The 12,253-nt window shown below is 41.1% G+C and overlaps 1 protein-coding gene across 6 annotated transcripts in view; it reads right to left on the reverse strand.

Moving 5' to 3' along the window:
* Nucleotides 1-12,253, reverse strand: part of QTGAL (queuosine-tRNA galactosyltransferase) — a 182,298-nt gene that overhangs the window by 123,429 nt on the left and 46,616 nt on the right. The gene's annotated exons all lie outside the window — the stretch shown is intronic.

Here is a 12,253-nt window from a genome sequence, read left to right on the forward strand (position 1 = left end):
AGATACAAGGAGCAGTTAACCATGCATCCTAAAGACATATCAAGTCCCATACATAGTTAAAAACTACAACACCCTTTAAGTGAGTGCAGCAGTTTTGTTTAGACGTTTTCATTCCGACAGCTGTGATGGCTTTTCTAATGTTATCAGATTGGACTGCCAAGGCAGCATATACACGTACAGTTCCATCTATTTGCTTATCTAGGTGGCCAGTAGGGCCCCCCAAGCTAGTCTTGTCTTTCCCACTAATTATGTATCCAAAGTAAACAAAAGAGATCTTGAGCTAATTGCACTGTTACTGACATTTCACACTTGCTGCGCCCTTCTGCTTACAGACTTCGGAGATGCTATCTGAATACAAAATTAACATTAGGAGAAGTGACTTACGTATTCCAAGCTTTGGTTCTAATGATCAAAGTCTTGTTCACTCATAAAACAATCTTAACTGAAGTTAATGTAACTGTGTACATATCAAAACTTGCTCAACTTGTAACCCATGAAGTGAAGCACAGCATGCCAGCCATAGATCATCACTTGGCCTGGGGTGCAAGAACCCTCTCATATTTTGCTGTTTATCTGCAGTTCCAGCTAACTCATGAAGGTTGACAACCTTCTGGCAGGACCAATGCTTGGCTGGTCACAAGCTGTGGCATGCCTGAAATGCACTGTGGACAGTCAAATGTCATAGTATGAAGAGTCTTTTAACTGCATAATATTTGAACTGCCATGCAACACAAGTGTTTGGTTGCTGGAGAATAATATCAACTGAAGAAAGTTCAATCAACTGTCTGGTCACAACACTTACATGTATAGTGGGGAATGTAGTTTGTTAAGTACGCAAATCAAATTTCCATGCTTGAGCAGCAGCTTAAAATGATTCTATCATGACTGCTCACTAATTTTTCCATACACAAAGACCACCAGGGTGCATCTCTTCCTAATAATTCATAGGGAGCAAGCCTTTGTGTTACCGCAAAATTGGGGGAAGCCCATCCAAAACTAATGGTAGATAGCTTGCTTTTTGTTTAAGAACTGAGCATTTCATATTAATTTGACAAAGAGTGTGTGTGTGCATGTGCATACGCACATGTGTGTGGATATATACATGAGCTCTCGTGCACCAGAATCTTTCATTTCATAAGATTTACAAAATAAGGTTTAAGGTACACGACAAGAACTAAGTGTGGTGGGGGTGGGACAACTGGAAGAAGTAGGTGGGAAAAGATGCGAAGTGCTGGGCAAACACAGCTCTGCCTGTTTGAAAGGAATTCCATAACAAAAAGATAAGAAAGCTTAGCTTCTGTACACAAAGCAGACTGACCCGGCCAAAGCTACACAAATATAAATTAATGAACAGCTGCCAGGAGGTGACAGATTAGTCTTAATACTGGCTTTCTTATGGCCAGGTTTCCAATTAGAGCAGAATGTTAGCTGTTCCACCCGAAGTTGTGAAAAGCAGTAATGCAAAGTAACCAGGTTTTAGCTATGTTCAGACCCTTGAAACACTATATAATGAAGAGGCACCAGGTTAAAGCTGCCTCTGATATGCACAATGCTCTGGGGTAAATATACTAGCAGTCCAATCCATGAGCCAGTTGAAATAGATTAACCAGGATTTAGGAGATTCTAATCTCAATGACTTCAGCCCAAGTATTCCTGCCGATATGGCAGAATAGTTCAGAAGAAAGCAACATTTATAAAGCATCCAGTTCAGTGTAAGCACAGGGTTTGGGTACAAAAGGAAGCCTAAAGGATCACCTGGGCTTCAGAAAGCAAGATTCACTATGCCAAAACAAAGGGCCTATCTGCACTACCAAACACTACACTACAGAACCCGTTTTAACTGGTATGGTCTCCCCCAAATCTGCGCATTGTAATTTAGTGAGGGTGCTGAAAATTCTTTTAAACATCTCACCAGACCCATTCCATACACTTCCCAGAGTAATAGTTCCCTTGGTTACCTGTAGAGAGGGAATCGCTGTGAAAACACTTTCAACAGTATGCTCCTGAACGCACCAGGGAGTAAAGCTGATTGAGCTCAGCGAGTCTGAATAAACATGCTTATAACTTAGGTCTGCTATAACTGTTCAAAGTTTTCTTTAAATCCTGTCCAACAACATCCCCCCAAAAAGAAAGCCAATCTGAGCTTTCAATGGACAGCTTTCGTGAGCAATTTTTTCCTAATACAAAACCTAGGTGCTCCTACAATTAAAAAGTGATTTTATTCAACTTCTCATAACAGAATGATATAGCCAATTATCTTTTTTCTGTGAATACCAAGATACAGCCATGAGAATAGCTTGCTCTTTCAATAAACAATTGACATCTTGGATCCCACTTCAAGAAACACCTCAAAAAGCAATAATTCCTTATGCTGAGCTCTACTGTGGCTTTGTTCCCAATATGAGAACTTGATTTGCTGCGGTTTTCAAGAGAAAGAGCTTGGTAGAGATCAATAAGTACAGTCCAAGCACATCCACTGTCAATAAAGAAAAGTTTACAACTGCACTCATGTCAGTAATTTAAATGCAAGACCAAAACCTGAGCAGATTTGGGATGGGCATGGTGTGAGAGAGACTAAGTCCCGTTGTGCTGTCCTCTGGTCTCTTCTTTAAAACGTGGCTGAAATGGCTCTTTTAAATTGTTCTTTCATACACTGCTGCAGAAAAACAAACAAAAGCCAACCCAAAGTGATTTTGATTGTTGTTCTTCCTTTGCTTTCAGATATAAAGTCAACAAAAATCTAAAGGGAGTGTTTTAAATACTGCTAAATCATGAGAGTTTCTGGCTTAATGAAATATTACTCTCAAAGCAAATCTGCTGCATAAATTCACTCTGTATAAGTATGCAGAAAATCAATATTTGATTTCCTGTTAGAAGCATGAAACAAACACTGTGAGGGAGTTTAGGAAAATATATGAAGTGGCAATTAAGCAAGAGCCCTGAAGATAAGAGCAGCCTTTTAATATATCCTGTCTCTATGTTACCAGAAAGCTTATAAACTGAAGATTAAAAGCAAAATCCTATTTCCAATGTATGCCTGTTGCACCTAAAATATTCCGCAGCTGAAAGGACAGGCTATCCCACATAGATAAATCAGTGATAGAGGCACAGGGGAAACCATGTCCTTTTTTAAAATTTAGATTGTGTTAATTTTACTACATACTTGCCAATTGGCAAGGTTCACAAACTACTTAAACCATGTGTTTGTGGGGGCAGAGGCTATTGGTTGTTTTTTGTTCTATTATGTATTTTGTGTTCTCATATTTTTTATGTTGTGAATTGCCCTGTGATCTTCAGATGAAGGGTGGCATACAAATTTAATAAATACAAATAAATATATATTTTCTCACCCACATTAAATTCTCCAGTCCCCCTGCCCTCCCTTCAAACCTAGAGAGATTATGTCTCAAAGAATGACTTCTGTACATGTTGTTTGACTTGCTATGAATATATGCACTCCCCTAACGGATCAGATTAGCAGTCAGAGAATACTCACAAGTCCAATGTTTGTTCTGGAGACCAAAGTAGCTTCTGTGGCACTGACAGTTTTTTCCCCCCAGCTAACCAAAAGCAATCCCTCCTAGATTGGAACAACCTGGCTATAGTTATTGATGCCTGAGTACATTAGACCCAGGTGCTCCACACTGGCCTGCTTGTGAAGACTAATCAGGAAATGGAATCAAACTACAGCTACTAGGCCAGGCTTCCTCGAACTCGGCCCTCCATATGTTTTTGGCCTACAACCCCCATGATCCCCACAACTCCCATGATCCCAGTGGTCAGGGATGATGGGAGTTGTAGTCTCAAAACATCTGGGGGGCCAGATTTGAGGAAGCCTGTACTAGGCTGTCACCTGGGACTCAGCAATGAAGAAAATCTCTTGCTGATGTCCTGGCTTCCAGCCCACTTCAAGCACAATTCAAAATGCTGGTGCTTACTTTTAAAGCCATTCACTAGTTGGGACCCGAATATAGTCCTGGGTTAGGAAACCTGTGTCCCTCCAGATGTCATGGAGCATTGGCCACACTACCTGGAGGTGATACTGTCTACCAGCCCTTGGAGCATCTACAGGTTCCCCACACAGGTCTACAGCAACATGAACCTACCTGTACAACGAGGTCATATCTAGATGACCCTGTCATTTAAAGCATGATGAATGGTGAGTTGGGAGAGGGCCTTCTCAGTGGTGGCAACCTGTCTGTGGAATGCATTCCCCAGGAAGGCTTACCTTGTGTCTAATCTTGTTGCCTTTTTCACCAGGTGAATTTTAAATATAATTATTTTCCCCCAATGAATTTTAACTTGTACTGAATTGTTTTAAGGATACTGTCTATCTGTTGTTCCTCTTTCATATTGTTTTACTGTTGTTCTGGATTTTATGCAACTTAAAGGCCATCCTAAAAATATAAACAACCTTCCCTGAAATTTTTACCCACTAGTTCTAAGCCTTGCCCTCTGCAGCAACAAGTCTGCCACGTGTGATTACCAAGTTGCCTCAAGAAAGATGCTATGAAATGAGAAAGCCTCCACTTGTAAACCCAGATTTCCAACACAATTTCAAATTGGCACCTAAAGACGGAATTAACTTTTTGTCAAGAATGAAAGGCTAAATTAATTAAAAACCTAAATAAAGAGCAGATTGTTAGATGAGTTCCATAAATACTGAACTCATTTGAAAGCCTGCCCACTCTCTTTGATGTTCTAAGGGGATCCAAGACCTTTTGAAAGTCTGACCCCGAACTGTGGAGTCTTGAATTCCTTTGAAATCGTGGCCCTGGTGCCCAAGCCATGCACATACAACAAAGCTCAAAGATGAAAAATATAAGGTCCTTTCATATTTTCCCAGAACCTGCAATGCCACTTAAAGTATACCCATTTTGAATGGTCACACAGAGCCAACAGGAGAGAAACAACTTTTCCCATTCAAAACAGGAGCGTGCATTGTACAGATGACAAAACAATAGCAGTGGACCAGATGTGTTAGATGGAAAGCACTTTCATAGATATGCAGCCCCTGATGCTTGAACAGCACATTGAGCCACAGAGCTATATCAGAACATAGACACTAGATCAGTAGCAGGGAGACAGAAGCTTCAAACAAAGGAATGAATTTCAAGGTCTTGCACAATCTTTGGTTACTTTAAGGTTAACAGCAAGTTTCTTACCAACAGTTTAAACATCTTCCAACATCTTTATGTCTAGCATTGCTACAATCACTGGACTTAAAAAAATAATAATGCCCCAAGTTTGAAAACAGAACAAAGGGCTTATTTGTCACTCCCACTTTGTTTTTAGAAGTGTTCCTTTGCAGTTATTATTGCACAATGGAAGTATACAAACTTGCCAACAGCCAGTGCCCAAACTATACAATACCCTAATGGTATTAGTAAGTGCTGGATTGCCAAGAACATAAAGCAACACTTTTCTGGGTTAGTCCAAAAATCCTCATAACGCAGCAAACTGTGTCCACTAAGCATGGCAAATACACAGGACCACAAGGCTCCAGAATAGGGATAAGGGGGGGTGGGGGTGGGGGGGTGTATGTTTGATTGATTAGGAAAACAACAGAAAAGGTTAAATACAATATAAATATAAACAACCTGCAAAACATTATGTTTTTGGATCATAGTATCTCTAAAGCAGGCTTCTTCAACCTTGGCCCTCCAGATGTTTTGAGACTACAATTCCCAGCATCCCTGACCACTGGTCCTGATAGCTAAGGATCATGGAAGTTGTAGGCCAAAAACATCTGGAGGGCCGAAGTTGAGGAAGCCTGCTCTAAAATGTTATTATAGATTTGCATTTCAATAACTATTTACCAGGAATCATCTAATTGCTTTTACTAGGTAAAGGTACGCCTGCCCATACGGGCCAGTCTTGACAGACTCTAGGGTTGTGCGCTCATCTCACTCTATAGGCCGGGAGCCAGCGCTGTCCGGAGACACTTCCGGGTCACGTGGCCAGTGTGACAAGCTGCATCTGGCAAGCCAGCGCAGCACACGGAACGCCGTTTACCTTCCCGCTGGTAAGCGGTCCCTATTTATCTACTTGCACCCGGGGGTGCTTTCGAACTGCTAGGTTGGCAGGCGCTGGGACCGAACGACGGGAGCGCACCCCACCGTGGGGATTCGAACCGCCGACCATGCGATCGGCAAGTCCTAGGCACTGAGGTTTTACCCACAGCGCCACCCGCGTCCCTCTAATTGCTTTTACTACTGCTATTCAAATAGAAACAGTTATTTGCTTCTTAGTTTCCTTGACACTTCTTGAGTTTGTACTTCTTGAAGGCCAGATTCAACTAATGAGTTCTGCCAGCAGAAGTCCATTAAAGGGTTTCCACTTGGGCAATGGGTTTTTCTTCCCCAAGCCACCCCACAATTGGCTTGAGGGGGTCAGGTGAGCCCCCAGAACAGCACACAGGGGGAGGAGAGGGGAATGGCTCCATGTGGCAGCAGAAATTTTTGTGCTGATGGAACAATTGTCATAGCACTATGATGACTTCCTTCCCCAGAGTTTTAATTTCCCCCCAACAGAGAATATGGATTCACTGACTCTTGCATTTTCTTATTCCAATAAGAAATGAACTCCTTCTCTCACTAAAAACATTCTTGTTGCCTACCCTCTCTTACTTTAACCAGATCTGTCAACTTGATCATACAGTGGTACCTCGGTTTAAGAACAGTCCAGTTTAAGAACGATTCGGTTTACAAACTCTGCAAAACCGGAAATAGTGTCTCAGTTTGAGAACTTTACCTCAGTCTAAGAATGGAATCCGAACGGTGGAAGGGCACCGGCGGCGGGAGGCCTCATTAGAGAAAGCGGGTCTCGGTTTAATAATGGTTTTGGTTTAAGAACAGACTTCCGGAACAGATTGAGTTTGGAAGCCAAGGTACCACTGTATATGCCATATCCCAGATTTGACTCTCCAGGAATCTATGGAGGGATGGTATCTTTCCAATTCTGGCTGTCGTTAGCAAATGAGTGATCATTGCTGTATCTTCATATATTTTTTTAACCTGCCTTTGAACCTGGCAACAGCCCCCTAAGGCAGCAGACAATAAGTGAATATGCACATATACATAGGATTCTTTTTTAAAGGTAATGGCGACACTAGAGGAAGGAGATGATGGGAAAAGACCACAGCCCAGGTCCTAATTAAGAGATTGCTGCTGCCGGGGCTGCTTCAGCTGCTGCTCTTCAAACATCTCTTGGTGTCCTCCACCCCAAGGCTTTCCTGGTCCAGGAATGGCAATACCTGTTGAACCAGTCATAGTTGGTAAAAGGTACTTCCAGGCCATGAGGCTAGCTGAGCCTCCAGTGACAGTGCTGGATCCAGAAGCACCCCCAAACTGTGAACTATGGGGTGCGGCGCCAAGGGAGCCGGCGTTTGTCCACAGAAACCTTTCTGGGTCATGTGGCCAGCATGACTAAACCACTTCTGGTACAACAGGACACTGTGATGACTGCCAGAGCGCATGGAAGCACTGTTTACTTTCCTGCTGCAATGGTACCTATTTATCTACTTGCACTGGTATGCTTTCGAACTGTTAGGTTGGCAAAAGCTAGGACAGAGCAACGGGAGCTTACCCCGTCGTGGGATTCGAACTGCCAACCTTCTGCTTGGCAAGAGGCTCAGTGGAATAGACCACAGCGCCACCTGCGTCCCTGCCAACCCCATTCAGAGTAGGCAACTGATCAATTTCTCAGACATGAAATGCATGTACAGTGGTACCTCAGGTTAAGTACTTAATTCGTTCCAGGGTCCGTACTTAACCTGAAACTGTTCTTAACCTGAAGCACCACTTTAGCCAATGGGGCCTCCTGCTGCCGGCGCGCTGCCAAAGCACAATTTCTGTTCTCATCCTGAAGCAAAGTTCTTAACCTGAAGCACTATTTCAGGGTTAGCGGAGTCTGTAACCTGAAGCGTATGTAACCTGAAGTGTATGTAACCCGAGGTACCATTGTATTAGGAGAACCCACACATATGTATTATGAATTTTCAGGTAGACTATATTTTCAAAATGTGGAGAACTGAAATTAAAACTAGAAAAATAAGAAACTGAGATAAACTCATTTTCTCTACTTGAAGGCGATTTATACTGGCTTGAGGCAAAGAGACAGTCACAAACCTGTAATAAACATAATTCATCTCTGCATTCAAATAAGCTACCCAAATCTGTATAAAATACCACTCAAGGAATACTTCCGTATACATAAATACTGCTTGCTGCAAACCTTGGTATATAAACCCACAAGTTCAGTTACTGAATTCTACTGAATTCAATTGATGCTAAGGAACATTTTCCCCCCTTTTATAACTTAACACATCGCACGTGTAGAACACAAAATGTTGCCATTCAAAGGAAGTTGAGAGGAACCTGAAACAACAAATTTTCAAAGGAACAGCATAAAGTAATATGTTAAAGGCATTCCACAGTAAGTTGGAATGGAACAAGCTGTATTAGATTATGATGGAATGCAAATTAAATGAGTTTCAGAAGTGCTGCCGCAGGTAAAAACAAAAGGAAAATTAGAAGGAAGTTCTAAAATTTCACCAACAAGCTGCCCTCTCTCATTTTCCTTTGAAGAAAAGTCATGTTTTCATGTGTTCATGATTATAGTTAATGACTGCTGTAGAGATGGGGCTGAGCCAAAGCCATGTATCTGAACAGCTCCAAGACTCCAGGAGAGACCTGGCTTTGAAACGATTTCCTACGCCTCAGGTCTATGTGGAGAACATGGCAAACTTAACACTGCTGCTACCACTGAGGATATTACCTTGAAGGTTTTGAATGGATGAGAAGCCTTGCTTCCATAAATGGTTTAAAATATAATCACATGTGGTTTTAATAAGAGGACATCCTACCTCCATTCTATGTAGAATAAACTTAAATAAATTCATAATCTGTATATTGCACCTGTAATTTTTAATCAAATATCTTTTTTTTAAAAAACAACAACACTCAGTGTATGAAGGGTGAGGTCATAGCCTTTTGCAAAAAGGCACAGGAAAAAAAAGTTACAAAGCTAAAGTACATCTATGTGTGCTTTCACATCTACCTTCTGAAACACTGAAATCCCCAAAGTAAAGTACAGTACTCAGCTTCTGCAGTGCCAAAACAATAGGGAGTAAACTACTTCTGTTCACTGTGATTCATCCAGTTACCAAGATGAAGTCTTTATTGCAAAATTTTTTGCACAGGTACCTAAATTGCTGCTCCTTGAGAGGATACATATGAACATGTTCACGTACATCCTGTTTGGATTTTACAAATGCCTTCCATTAACCATGAATTTAATTTGCACTAATCATAGCTCGGAACCCAAACCATGGCTGAGCTCCAAATGCAGAATAAGCTAACTATGGTTGACTGAAATTTATCAACAGTCGTTTGCTATCTGCTCAGAACTCCCAATTCTGCTCAACAATCCCCATTCTATGGTGCAGAGGCTACAGGAGGCATGGCAACTGCAATCATTAATTAATTATAGAAAACAGTAGTTATTGCAAACACAGTAATATCCCCTCTCAATATTTAAGACTATACGTTCTCTCTCTGAAATTCTCAGCCTGCCCTCTCCCTAGTCACCTTTTTCCTGTGGCTATGGCTTAACATTCTTCCAACTCTTTTCATTCACGAAGGACAAAACTTGCTTGAGCCAACATCTGAGGAATAAAAAGCCCTTCCTGATATATTCAAACTTCATGGTAATAAATGGGGCAGATTTCATTATGTCCCCCATCTGCGGATCAATGCTACTGCAAGTTGAATGCTTACTTTGTCCACAATCATTTTCTGATTACCGTTTTTGTCTCACAACTACAGGAGAAACTTTGGGTCAAATGGAGGATGCATGTCTCCCTACCAAACTTGCAGGGGGCAGATTAGTCATTATATGGAGGCAAAAACAAGCAAACAGCTAACTAGGAATCAGGTCAATTCAAAGGCTTATGAAACTTTCACTTATGCAGATTAAATGGAATCCTCAGGCCCCTGGCATGATTCCAGTGCAGTTCTTAGTGGTGAAAAGTCCTAGAAGCTGATGAAACAAGAAACCCAACCCATAAATAACCACTACAAAGGGGAAACTATTTGGCTAGAAAGCTGGGGCTAGGATTTTGGTTTTTTGTACTGCTTTAGCAGAAACGTGCCAACAGTAAACATACATATGGGTTCCATAAAAGATATCACATCTCATGCAATGCCCATGGCTAGTTGCCCGATATATGAGGAAGAGAAAATGATCTTTTTAACATTTAGTAACTCCAGCCCCAGTTTTATGCATGAGAATATAATACAGAATATATTCAGCTGTATACTATGAATCTAGGACTATAGCGCTGTAGAAACAGAACCATTGTTAGATGTGGTTATTGGCATGTGGAGGCCATACTGGATATAAATTTAATTACAAAGTTGTATCAGAAGGGATGGTTTTCATTTGTGACGTTTCATTAAAATTTAGAACAGTCCTGAACTACAACTAGCTTTGAAAATCCATTGTGGTTTTTCAGAAACACCAAATTAAAAAAAAAAAATCTACAGGCCTAGCTTAATGAAAAACAAACACACCGCTAAATTCAAGCATGGTTCAATGGATTTATGTGGAAACACCCAATTAATGAAAGCTGCCATAAGCATTGCACTTCCAGCATCAATAAACTACCCTTTTTCCAATACATAGATTTTTGTGTGCCCATTTCCTTCACACGACTTGGGATTCTTACATTTTTTCCAGTACTGCTCCAGTCATTCTTACATTTTTTCCAGTACTGCTCTTTCAGCCAAGTGTGTGTCTATTAAATGATCTTTCCAGGGGCTTAGGTGCCAAGGGAGACACTAAAATAGTTCCAACAGTATCATGGCAGTTTTTCACACCAAGACCATCTTGCAGGTTCAGGATCTCAGAATCCTAGTACAGACATCCATTCCAGGTGTTCTATTGTCAAGAGTTTTAAAAGGGTACACATTCTATTTTGTATACAGTTTGTTTGTGCATCACTCCCAGAACATCTGTTTGTTATACTGAAAGCATTACATTTGGCAGTTCTATCCCTCAAACTTCATGAATGCTTGAAATTAAACAGATTTTAAGAGATTATTTTTCTGAACTAAAGCTACAGAACATTGTTCTGAAGATTTAAATTGCAACTAGCAGACTTTTCCAGTCATTATTTAAAATAAAATGCAATGCACACCAAATCTTGGTGTTTGTGGAATATACATGCATGTTTGACTTGCAAAACAATGTTGCAGTGTAGCCCGCTTCTGTTCAGGGTCCCAGACAGCCAGTCATTCCTTTTACAGTTGTACCTCTGGTTACGAAATTAATTCGTTCCGCAGGTCCGTTCTTAACCTGAAACAGTTATTCACCTGAGGTACCACTTTAGCTAATGGGGCCTCCCACTGCCACCGCAACGCCAGCATACAATTTCTGTTCTCATCCTGAGGTAAAGTTCTTAACCCGAGGTACTATTTCCGGGTTAGCGGAGTCTGTAACCTGAAGTGTTTGTAACTTGAGGTGTTTTTAACCTGAGGTACCACTGTACTAGATTACTCCATTGCATTCCACACCCTTTCTGATTTGTCTCTCCCTCCAACAGTCAGCCACATTTTATGACTGCAAGGTATGCTCAATCACCATTGGGTCATTTTTTGGTTTCTACTCTTAGATTTCCCCCCTAAAAATCTTTGCATACATGAAGACCTTGGGATTCCTGCAAGTCAGCTGATCCCTTGCTCTTGTGTGCAGATGGCACAGTTGTAGCTGCAGAAAGATGAATTCCCTGATATACAAGACTCCAAGTTTTTAGAAACCATAAACATTGCAGCAATATATTAAATCAAAGATCCAAACTAGAATCCAATAGTATTTATCAGCTTCTCTACTGATTTTCATATCAGTCAACCTTGAGGCCAGACTGACTTCAAATTGGTGATATTGCTTGATAGATCTCCTTTCACATCTGTTATGAAAATCGGGTTTAAAGACTGTAGAGAGCAATAAGCTGAGATACGAATGAGCCTTGTGCACTCACATGCAACTACTTCACTCTTGACTACTACACAAACAGGCCATTCAAACTGAGAAACCATGGTTAACATCTTCAGAACAAGCCAGGATATGGAGTCATCCTGGCTCTGCATACCCTGCTTGTTCCAAAGCCATTAACCATAGTTATCTACTTCATAATGCTATACAGTGGTGCCTCGCAAGACGAAATTAATTCGTTCCGCAAGTTTATTCTTCT

The sequence above is a fragment of the Podarcis muralis genome, chromosome 2 (genome assembly GCF_964188315.1).
Source record: "Podarcis muralis chromosome 2, rPodMur119.hap1.1, whole genome shotgun sequence".
Taxonomy (NCBI): domain Eukaryota; kingdom Metazoa; phylum Chordata; class Lepidosauria; order Squamata; family Lacertidae; genus Podarcis; species Podarcis muralis.